The sequence below is a fragment of the Amblyomma americanum genome, chromosome 11, assembly GCF_052857255.1.
Source record: "Amblyomma americanum isolate KBUSLIRL-KWMA chromosome 11, ASM5285725v1, whole genome shotgun sequence".
Lineage (NCBI taxonomy): Eukaryota > Metazoa > Arthropoda > Arachnida > Ixodida > Ixodidae > Amblyomma > Amblyomma americanum.
The window spans coordinates 121,981,802-121,994,544 of NC_135507.1; positions in this window are offsets into that span (position 1 = coordinate 121,981,802).

Here is a 12,743-nt window from a genome sequence, read left to right on the forward strand (position 1 = left end):
CTGCCAACGCATATGTGGTTCTCCTTGTCTAGGACGCTAAAGAGTGCACAAAGGCATTGAATAAAATGGTTGTCTCCCAAATGCCCTTCAGTGTCTCCAGCATTTAAGATTCACAAACAATTGTGTGCTTAATTTATATCTTAACCACAAATCAGTGACACAAGCAGCACCACACTAAAGGCTTTCGTCTCACCGCACTGAATTTTTTTATGCTGGCCACAATGGATATTTGGTCTTAGAGCCAGATTTGAACAACAGTTTAGCAAATTCATCTTATGAGCATACTGTTGTCTGCCTTTTTTGGGTATACTTTTATCCTCCTCGACAAATCTGTGCGCTGGAGTGAGGCCTGCAACACTCGGCATGCTTTGTGTGAAAGCACCCCTCAAACTTTTTAAAAGCATCCTGTGAGCAGGACTCTCCCATCGAGAGCTGTCATTAAATTTATCCCTAGCAACATGCGAAGCAACTCAAATTTTTGTTACTGCTGTCCTTTAAGCATTGCCAGTGCTTCTTACCACACTCATTTCTGTCATTTTCATTGCATGTGGACAACGAAGTTCAATACAATAGCGGTACTGCACCAGATGGCTTCAGCTGCGGTTACAAAATTTACTGCATTGTAAATAATATGGCAAACACGTTTTCAGTAAAGGTATAAACGTCGCAAAAAATTATAATAAACAACTTATCTAGCACTAAGATAGTTCATGTAAGCAAGGACTTGATCGCCAAGTAGGTATCCAAATACAAGATACTGGAGTGCTAATTAAAGCCACTGTACAGGGAACGCAACCGAAAACAAAACAGTTCAGACTGAGTTATATTAGCTGAAATCCAGCCAAGGAGCAATGCTGACCACTAGGTGAAGGGCAAGATGACTTGCAAAATGCTCAGAGTTGGTGCTCTGCATATTTTGATCACTCAGAATGGAAAGACAAGAAAATACATAATTTCCACAAAGCAGTGTTATGTAACATCAGTCACATGACAGCCAATTTCTTGCTTCACAATCTACACAATAAAGTAAAACCGTATGCCACACACGAGGACTGCCACATGTTGACAGCTGGCATGCAATGTTTCACAGATAGAAAAAACAAAGGGAACAATCCTCGGTGGGATACATGCATTTCGTATTGTGCCTGTCACAATAACCAATTATTTTTCACATATTTCGTACGGTGCTTTCTTTAAATTTTGAAAGTGGCTGCCAAATCTGCTCTGGTCCAGCAGTAATTTCTTCCTCACGTTCTAGATCTACGCACTTCTTACAGGAGCCTTGTTTTGTTTATTGTCCGGTTGGATGCAACAAAATGCTTTACATTAAGCAAATTTGGTTATGCCTCTCAAATGCATCTCATTCATCGCAAACATCGAGGTCAAAAGACGGGATAGTAGTTCATAAAATTAGAATTTCCTGAGCTGTGGGAAATTGCTTTCAACGTACCCCGCATCGAAGGGTACCAGGACAAGTATGTCATTTTGTACAATCCAGACGTAGAAAAAGCGTGTTTCTGTTTTGAGAATAGCGTGCGGATCTGTACTTGACCGTAATAGCCATTTGGGCCATTCTCTGCTAGTAAAAGCCTGTCTGCTCTGTTCCTTCGGACATCGTACTTACCAAAAGTGGCTTGCAGTCGAGCACACAAGGGCACTTAATTTCAACTATGGCATTTTTTTCTTCAATTACTTTATCAGGTGAAGGAGAGAGCCACGGGAACATGATGTTTATGACTGATCCCATTTTCTTAAAATGAAACAGTGTTTTTGTCTCAATCTGATTCAAAGCAACTGGCTCCATATTTTTTCCATGCCTTGTCGCTGCATTCCCCATGAATTTTGGATTCAGCATTCTAGTAGCTGCCTTCTCACAACTTGTTGAGCCTTTTTTTGCACTCTAATAACACTGGAGGCAGTAAAACGCAGCTTCCGCGAACATTGCCACAGTGGGGCAGCTTATCTGACAGTCTCAAGCTTCAGAGTACTGGCTACGAGAGGCGATAGAGCCACGTGCTTGTCGTAGACGAGTTTGCACTGTGGGCACCTGTTGTCAGTGTGTCCACCATGAGTAGTTTTCGCAGGCACAGGTGCAGTCTTCAGCTGCCTGTCTGCTGCATGTAGTGACTCGTAGAGTATTGTGCCTGCATAAAAACAACACCAATGGCAATGTCATTTGAGCAGCCCCTTGGTTTTCTCCAGCTCCGCCCACCGGATGCCAGTTTGGCTGCCACTGATATGGCGGATATCGGAGGAACAGATTTGCTATGGTTGGTGCGGTGGAAAGAACCAAGCGTAGACCTATTTTGTGGAGAGATATCTCTATGAAGACTAAGAAGACTATGTCTTCCTGCAAAACTGACTAGGACACTTTTCATGAGAAGCGCCTTATACAAACGGAAAGCTACATATCCAAATCTATGGCCGCTGGCACTGCATTATCTGTGTTTCGGTAATTAAATGCTGGTGGCAATAATTAGTTGCAATGAATGCCTAGCTTCGGTCTGAAAGATACCATAAACACCGACTAGTTCCAGAACCGCTCCAATTATGAAATTATTTGGGTTACGCTATACTATATGAAGTAAACACCATTTCAACATTTCTGTCATACTGATACATGGAATAGACTGAGGATGAAAATATTTTGCAGATGTCATGTTTCGTTCACACAGTTACATATTTGAGACATTTTCTGGCATTCCTGGAAGGGTGAAAAAGTTCAGCATACGGTGGTTCTTCATGCATTTTTTGAATTTATTATTGAGTCATGGTTAAAAATCGTGGTCTGGGGCGTTCTCTTGGAGAGCCATCGACAGCTCCTTTCTGTAGTTTTAAGTCAATGTGCTCCAGCATGGCAGGCTGCACATTGCGCTTAGTACCAGTATACCACAGTGCAGCTTTGTCTGTGCATGAAGTGCTAGTTAGTCCTTGAGAGACACCGATTTGCACTTTCCAAAACAGGGCGCCTGATTAGCTGCAAGTTTTGCCGTTTCCAGTCATACATGAGCACCCCGCAGTCGCCACTCCTCCTGTGCGTTTAACACATGCCCAGGCATTTCTTGGAGCAGCATTTACGGACTGCGATGGGCACACTGCTGCCATGATATAACAAGATCAGCACAGATTTTGTGGAATAACATATTTCCTACATATCCACTCTGCACATAATTGTAAGACTCTAGTGACGTGTAATCCCTCATTGCCTGCAGGGCACAGGCTTTAGAGTCAAGCTGGAAGAACACAATATCGGGGCTGGAGATCGAAGGCCACTCCCGGGTGTGGTCTATCCAGGCTGTAATGCCTTCCAGATGTTCCTATATGCAGTCGTCTGAAAGTAAGATATGAAAAAAATAAATCATTAATGCCCATGGCTTTTTCAGTACACCTGGCAACATAATTCTAGCGAGTAACATGACAAAACTTGCTTGCGCCTCATAAATCTTGCATTGATACTCTTACAACTGCGCATCCATTTAAAGAATAATACTGCTTGTTTATTTCCACAGTATGAATGCACCTGCCTAGCACTTTTCATACTTCATTTGCCCAAATAAAAATTCTACACTCGATCACGGGAAAGGAAACTACTTCGATAGCAAGCAGCTTATTGTAAGTGTATGCAACATGTTCTCTGCTATTCATCTTCCCTTCGGATGTAGTCAAAAGAAAGCGACTCTCTAAGAAATTGAAATAAAAAACATTTTATCTCGAGATTTTTTTGCGCCCGGACTCACAACGGGAGATTTGTGTTTCGCAGCCCTACAGGTGAATATGTTCGAATGGTATCTGGACAAAACATGCCACGTTTTCTTAAAAAGCAATAGCATGGCACCAGGTCTGTTAGCACTTCGCTCGTCGTCTAAAAGCAGGCGGAAAAGAGTGGTGCACCGGCTGTGGATTCGATTCAGTAAGGCGTGCACCCCTTAAAAAAGTCTTTTAGACAGCCTATAGACTATTCGTAGACTTGTATCTATAAACTCTATAGACTCTCTAGAGACCAGTCCTAGAGAACAGTCTATAGAAAATACAAATCGTATAGACCGTCTATAGATTTATGGCCATGCACTTTTAGTAGACTTTTTCCTGTAGACGGTCTATAGACCATGAATATACAAAAATAAACACCTATAGGAAGGCAATAGAGTCTATAAGAAGTTTATAGACTGCCCATAGACAATTCTTGTATGGGGAAGTGAAGCTAACGAGTGACTCATATTACGGCTGTAGTAAAAGATGCCGGAAGCCGAACAAGGCCCCTTTCCGCTGGTGGTGGTTGTTTTCATTTCACGCTATTTTAGCCGTTCTAACAGGTTGTGCATTTCGTGCGCTTCTAAGAGCGTTCCCGGGCTCGCACAAGATGATAGTGCAATCTCTGATAATTGTCAAAGGCGCGTCTAATGCGTTAGGAGCATCCCGGGAGCCGGTGCATGTCTTTCAGATGTCGAGGTGCTCTTCTTCAAGAATGTCGCCGGGTATGGTTAAACTAAAGCAGCGGTGTCCAAGTGGTTGAGCATCCGCCTCGCATGCGGGAGGTGCGGGGTTCGATCCACAGTGCCACCGGGTACCCACCGGCGATACAATAGGTAAAAGCTTTCCCTTGACCTGGTGTACGGCTTATCTGGGGTGAAATGCTTTGAACATGGGTATTTGACCCCACCTTGAGTAGTCGAAAATACCTAGTGCCATGGCGCTCTTTGGCCAAAGATGCCCTTCCGCCATAAAAAATTTATGATCAGCATGTTTATCATCAAACTAATGATGTTGGCGATCGAACTATTGTGAACTGTTGTGGCTTTCCGAGACTACTGAACATTACATTGTTTCTGCATTTAAATTTCAGACAAAAGAATGTGCTCTGATTCTCGAGATCCTCGATGGCGCTTTCCAGGTTTTCCGCTAACTTACAATGGAAGGCAAAGTTCGCTGAAAACCGGAGATTACTAGGCATCTGCTATGCCGAATAATTCCAAACTACTTCTCAGGCTACTTTCGGTAAACACACGATGAATGGAGATGTTTTAGTGCTTGCTTTTTAGTAAGACTGTTGGTGTAGCTGGGAGCAGTAAGCCGTCGTAGATATTCAGGGTGTGTGGGTGTGAGGGATCTGGTTATAAGCTTAGTGGGGGGGGGGGGCATGACTTTCGGTTTGTCGTACATCCATATTATGCGGGCGTCGGCGTGAGAGGTGAAAGGGACGTAAAAAATGAGAACGCCGGTGAGAGTGTAAAATAATACTAGGTAGAAGTTTCAAGCTCCGGGCTATGTGCACAGGATGGGCATGCTCAACTAGTGCACAGCGTACTGTCGCGCGTGGCAGCTTATGCACTCATCAAGAGGTCTCAGAATGTCGAGTGCGGAGCTGCGGCGAAGACTGCTGGAATAGCGTGTGCAGTAAGCAGTCAACGGGCTTGCGAATCGGTTGGATGTTAGAGTTTTCTGCCACGCAAATCAGTGCTACGTTCGTGATGGGGGTACAGGTTGTGTGACAATGGGGTTGAGTTGGAGTGACGTGCGTTTTCCATTTACTGTAACAAACGGAAGAAGCAGGATGACACCCATATAGCTTTCACACTAAAAATTAACCGCTACCATTTTGAATTCAAATAACGACTGTCGGATAAAAAAGGTTGGAGACAAATGTTGCTGTTTTATTTATTTTGTTTATTTATTTAAATACCCTAAGGACCCTTGCGGGCATTACAATGGGAGATAAATAAAAGAAAACAACAAATTAACAATACAAAATAAAAATGGCTAAAAACAAGATATGGAATCTAAGAAGCCAGGTGCAAATTAATAAGAAAAAAACGGTCGTGAACAGGTTGCTCACACATAACAAATACACACATAGAAAGAAAGGCAAATAGAGTAGTGACAACGAAAAATTCCACCTTCGGAAGTTATGAAACATGGAAGTTATAGTTTATCAACGTACCGGCCGACACACACACACACACAAACAATTCTGGACACTTTATGTCCTTATAGCTGTAAACTCAAAAACAAGAAAACGCAAGCTAATTTAATTTTAGAATTCATTTATAATGTTTAGTTTAGCGTTGAGGTAATTTGGGCAGTGGAAACTCTTGGGCTCCTTCATGCCAGCTATTTCAGAGAAGACTGTCAATAACGTTTACACAAAGTAGTTTCCAGGATAAATAATTGCGTCGGCACCACACTTGACCGACAACAAAAATGACGCGAATATATTTAATTTATAACCTACTTAATTAAGACTACAAGGAACTTTTTAGGCATCAAAAATCGGCAGTTAGTTTGGATCTAATTTGAGGTTTTTAGCTGACCCCTAGTAAGAGCTACAATCAGCTCTTTTTAAGCAGGAAAAATTATCATCAGCCCTGTGGCTTAAAGAATGTTGATAAATGATCGGGGATTTTGAAAACTGCGCGCCATTGGCACGTGTCTATCAACGCCGTAAAGCGAACGTGAGGTAATTGTGCACGTTAGACGTGGACTTCTCAGGCCCTGTCTGGCTGCAGCAGAGAAGGTAATGCAACCGAAAAGGGCACGTGTGCCATAAATGGCGTCATTCTTTGGGCATCACTGCCAGCTAGTGCACTGCAGGCGCACACTTTTCAAATCCTGTGAGAAATTAAGAAAATTTGCTAAGCCACGTCGCTGAGAGTTGTCATTTTTCAAATTTTTGAACGCCTGTAGGCTTTAAATAAGGCTAGATCGAAACCGCAATTTGCAGGACAAAACTGTATTTCACACCATGCTCCTCTGAGTAAACTATGAAAAGGAAACTACTAGTCTATTTTACCCAGTCAACTAAAGAACATAATTCACCTGTGTCCGAACGTCAACGGCGACGGAAAAGTCATAGTGTTACTCTTACAAAGACGAAATTTTGATGAAAAATGACCGATTTTCCTCAAACACCTAGTAAATAAGGCACTACACGAACGACGTATGCATCCCAGTGCAACGAATGCTCTAAGTGTATTAATTCTCAAGCAGTCGACTGTAGCTTGAGCTCAAACCACCAGTGTTATCGTTATTTCAGTTAAGAAAATGCTCCTCTGTCTCTCGACCTCGCGCGGCTCACTACAACAGTTCAAATGTTACTCGAAGCTGATCTTCGTACACGTAGGCGTCGCGGGTGAGGTCACTTAGTTTAAGCGATGGGAAAGCAAAAATAAGTCGCTGGGTTAGATGATCCTGGAGGCCTCCGATTATCTTGAAATCAGAGCCACGGTTTCCCTTCGAGCTGGCATTTGGCGTCACCTTCTGGGTGAATGATACTACGCCTAATTCGGTGATCGAGTGGCCACTGAGCGTCGCCCATGTCATCCTCGTGGAGCTGGTACCACAAGTGCAGTGTCAGAGATCCGCCAAGATTTTTCAGGTAGACTCCAGCTGACATGCAGTAGCCGCGCAGGTACTCCCGCTCGCTTTTATACACGGCTCACCCCTTCTCCACGGCAGCATCTTGGAGTGAAAGCACAACTTTGACAAAAAGCTCGCAGTGTTTTACTTGTAGCTTATTGTACCCAACAACGAGGCCAATGAAGGCCAAAGTCTTCTGACTGATTTCTATCGCTCCAGCTTTAGGAACGTCGATAGAAGCTGCAAGACGCAAATATTTGTCAGCGCCCTTTCACTTCGCAGTCGATAACTCAGATTTGAGTGTTTCTTCCAATGCGTCCATCCTAGCGGAGAGACTGTTGATCGTCGACCGTCTCGCCTCTTCATTGGGCGCGGTTATTTGGCGAATGCTTTCTCTCAAGGTGCCGTGACTTTGGCGTGACTTTGCGACAACTCGTTCTTGAGCCTTTAAGGCAGTTTTGACCGTGCAAAATTTCTCTCAGTCGGTCGTCTTGCGCTCTGCTTGCCGTAGCCAGCTGCTTCAGAAGTGTCTTCATTTCAGCACCTTGAACTTCTAGCATCAGTCTCGAAGGTGTCAAAGCAAGTCAGTCGTCTCTGCACAAAACGTGTTCTCCGCTTCCCGATGCAAGAGGTGCAGTCATGTCTGCGCAGTTCTATCTCAGGGGCGCGCACACGTAACGGAAAACAACCGAGGCCGAGCACTTGAGGCAGCAAGCAGTGTGGTGTCCACAGTCGCGCAGGAAATGTTGAAAGGTATCTGAAGCAGCCATTACAGCAGTGCAGCCGCTTTCTTCGTTCAAGCACATAACCTGGAAGTAATGGAAATGGTTGATTTTAAAGGCTCAATAACTGAAATACCATGGTAAATGGATAGAAGACCACAAGGAAACAGGCATGTTTTTCAGATTTATTGGTTGGAACAGTAGAGATAACCGATAGATAAATATTCTGATTAATTAATCATATTGAATGCCATTTTGGAAGAATTATTAAAATAGGAAATTTTTTCCCAATCAAAAGGCAACTTCGGTACATTGCCGGCCATTCATCCTCAGAATGTGCAGTTTCCATGAGTAACACTCAGTTACCAGTTCTCGAGCAAAGAGGTGATCAGAAAATAAAGAAAGTGTAGACTAAAAACTCGATATGGGGGAGGTGGGGGAGGCGTTGAGTACCATATGGATGTTTAAGTTGGAAAGCGGCATTTGATTGATTGGAAACCTAATCGGGTTTCTTATACGTCGTCGGTCAATGTTTTTTTCGTGTATCAGTTTATAGAATGATGTTCATTTTATTAGCAGGTGTGAAGGTCACTAGTGTCTTGTTTTAGCGGAAGCTCTACTTCGCGGCCAAAGGTGCAAAGCTGCACCCCTCAAGCTTGACGTGGAATTGACCTTGAGAGGCTAAAAAAAAATTAATAAATTAAGCTTAACTGACAGCTTTTTATTTTGCTGTCCTCCACCTTGAGTGAAAAAGAAAGGTTTGTATTATTAGTATCGTTCCTTATCTTCGAGCCTGGCACACAACACAGTTCTCGGTAGTCGTCTATTTTAATTTTATATTAACGGCCCTTCCAGTAACGCCCCCTTCAATATCTACCTAGTCACAGATACTGTGTGATTCACCGGCTTGTTAACACAACGACATATGTTAGCGCTTTTGAGTAAGGCGTCAATCACATCGAAAGCTGATGGAAACTGCCGCCCCTTGCTACGCTTACATCTCTTGGAGTCCGCTCCGTTAACCTTAAGGACCAGCGGTTACCTTGCCTCCGGATTACATTCCCTTCCCAAGCCCATTTCTTCCTCTTGATTTCTACTATGATGTTATTAACCAATCCAGGAATACACTCTATACTGAAATCAGCACTGTAATCGCTGGCACGTTCTAGGGAATCAATTTATCTGCTGACCTCTCTAGGGCCACTGCAATTATCACACTTAAGAGTGCAGCAACCATGTCCACCAAATCTCGAGCTTGCATTTTCGGCCTCAGACTCCTGCCAAGCATCAGAATTAATTTATTGGATCTTGTTAAAAACAGTGCTGCCTTTCTTTTTTCGATTACTAATATTAAATCTATTATTACTGAACTTAAAGCCCACATTAGCCTCTCCAACCTTGAATATACGCGCACAGACACCCGCCCATCTCTCTCCCATAAATTGTGCCGTGAATTCCCTCGCAGCCCTCTTATTTAGCCAGCATATCGCCGCTCGAGCCGCCTCGAACATCACAGGATCGTACATCCATCCTCAGTTTGTTTAACGGCCCGCCTTCACTCATATTTAGTACGAACATCCAAGGACTGAAATTTCTGTCCTTTGGGTGCTATCGTGAGATACTTAAGCGATCAAGCGCTTACGTATGCTATACGCAAACACTTTGCGGGATGTTGCGTTGTGTGTCAAACCAGCCCTTTTAGTTTAACATACGCAAATGGATGGATGGATGGAAGGTAGGAGCGTCCCCTTTGAAACGGGGTAATGGTAGTTGCCGCCATGACCAATTTTTTCTCTTTATTTTTGTTTAATTGTGTTTCAAGTTATTAAAATTCGCCAATTTCTTTAAATACCTCTTCCTACACTTTTACTCTTATGCACCTATCTGGTTTTCAGCCACCAATCTTGCAATCGCTTTTTGCAAATTGCCACCGCAGATTTATTTGCATTAATTTTGTTATCTTCAAACTCCAGAGCATCAGGAAGAGTGACTGTGCCAGCATCGACATCGGGATGGATATCATCACATTTGAGCATGAGGTGCTCAATTGGTTCTACAGATTTACCACACACAGCACATGTGTCATCCTCTTCGTTAAATTTCTTTTTATAGCTGCGCGTTCCAAGACATCCTGACCTAGCTTCAAATGGTAGGACACTTCCTCTTGAGTTATCACAAAACGCTTCCTGCCTGATCTGCTGTTTCCAGTATCGATATAGTTCTTCACTGTGCTTCTTTTCCATTGAATTTTAATTTTTGCCTTCCGCGTTTTTAACCTGTCGTTTAACGCTCTTTCTTTCTCCGTCCTCGTGTCTGGCATACTTACTTGTTAGCTTCCTAGTTCTTTTCCGCCATTGTGAGCCAACGCTCTTTCCGCATAGATATTTAAATACCTCAGCTGCCTACCTGTTATCGTCCAATTTTCTCAGGCATTCTTCGTATAGTGTTTTTCTCGGAGATTCCCGTGTTCGCACGATGTCCAGCCCGTATCCACCTGTACTGCCTCGTTTGTGGTTTTCCCGTGGGCACCTAGTCCTAATCTTCTAACAGCTCTCTGATTTACTTCTAATCTCGACTGAACTTCTGCCCTTAGGCACAGAACTGCATTCCGAAAAGTAAGCCCCGGCACCATTATTCCTTTCCAAATACCTCTGAGGACTTCATACCTGTTGTACCCTCCCCCCCCCCCCCCCCCCCCTCCCCAATGCTCTATGTTTCATTATACAGGCATCTCTTCGCCCTTTTGCTATGAGAGACTGCTCGTGCTTTTCCATGTACATCTGACCTTCGTTTAACCATACCCCGAGATATTTGCATTCGGCCGCTCGGGTATTTCATGGCCTTGTATTTTAAGCCCCTGATCAGTTGTATCATTGAAAATCGTCACACCTGACTTAGTTGCGCTAAAACTAAAACCTAGACTGTCCCCTGAATCTCCACCGCAATTAAGCAGAGTTTGCAAATCATCTTGGCTATCTGCTAACAGTACAATATTGTCAACATTCAATAAACCCGGTAGTCATGGCTCAACAACCTTTCCGCCTAATATTTACGACAGGTTACAACCTAGATTGCCTCCTTGTAGCCTTATTACCATACTTATCATATAAAGCGTGGACGGCGGTGGTGATAGAGGACAACCTTTCCTTAATCCTTTGTGTACCTCGACAATCGTCGTACTCCTAATTCCCTCCCATGTTATTTCAACTTTATTTTCTTCATATATTTCCTGTATAAAACCAATTACCTAATAATCGACACCTTCATCTTTTAATATGTTCCACAAGAGTTCCCTGTTCACGTTGTCGTATTCACCGCTTATGTCCAGGAAGGCTAACTACAGAGGTATGTTTTCCGCCTTACCTATTTCTATGCACTGGGTAAGCACGAACAGACAATCATCTAAGCGCCTACCACTTCTTAACCCGTCGTGAAGTTCTCCGTGTACGCTATTAATTTCTACCCATGACTACAATTTTAAATTTACCGCCTGTATCGCCAGCCTGTATATAACAGATGTTATCGCAATCGTTCGGAAGGATTTTATGTTCGTCTTATCGCCTTTCCCTTTATAAATCAAATTCATTACTCTGTTTCCAGCTGAGCGGAATTTGCTTATTTGTTTTGACTCCCTCCAATGCTTTTATCAGTGTTTCCTTGCCTTTTGGGCCAAGTTCATTAATTAACGTGATCGAATTTCGTCTATCGCAGTGAACTTGCGTTTTAGAACACTTGATTCCGTCTTTTTCTAATTATGATTGGTGAGTTCTAAGCGGTTTTCTGTTGTGCGATCCTGTGTTGCTCCCTCATTTGGGGCGAATACCCTGTCGTCTTTCTTAAATGACTCAGCTATAACTGACGCAATGTAGTTCACAGCGTCATCTCCTTCTAATTTTCCCTCGGCATCGTGAATCTGTTCCTGCCTTCTGTGATTCGGTTTACCCAGCCAGCTTATATGGTTCGAGAATTTCCTTGACACCACTATAGTTGCATCGCGAACTTCCGCCAGCCAGTGATCAGAGGAATGCTTTGTTTTAGCCTGGAGGAGGACCTGTACTTGTTGTTTCTTTTTTCGATAAGATTCTGGTTTTTGGCCTATTTCATCTTCAGATTACTGCGCCCTCTTTGCTTCTCTGTGTTTCCGTGATGCCAAAAGTCGTTGTTCGATGGCTTCCCTAATTTCCTTATTCCACCAACTTCGTGGCTTCCTCTATCCTGTACAACAGTTTACTGCATTTAATTCTTTATTTTTGCACTAATGAGTAGTTCTAAGTGATAACAATCACACTTTTCTATGTGACGTTTCTCTATTGCTTCCTCTATGTAGGCCGCTATTTGCGCTATTTGTTCGTCATTTAATTTTTTCGTACTCTTCTTGACTTCCCTCCATTTCTCGTTTGAACAGGGCTCCCAACTGTAGACTAATACGCTTAATGTCACTTCTGAGGCTGTTCTTTTTCAATTCAAGGATTTTATTTATGTTTCTTTCAAAATACAAAGCAGTTGCTTAACCTATAACCATGGGGCTAGTAAAGAGTCCAGTGATGAAATACGATACAAATACTAACACAGCAGAGGAGGAATGTAATTAACAAATACAAACTTTATTCTTGACGCACACATCATAGGCAATGCAATAATATTGTGTCACAATTTGATTTAAACATT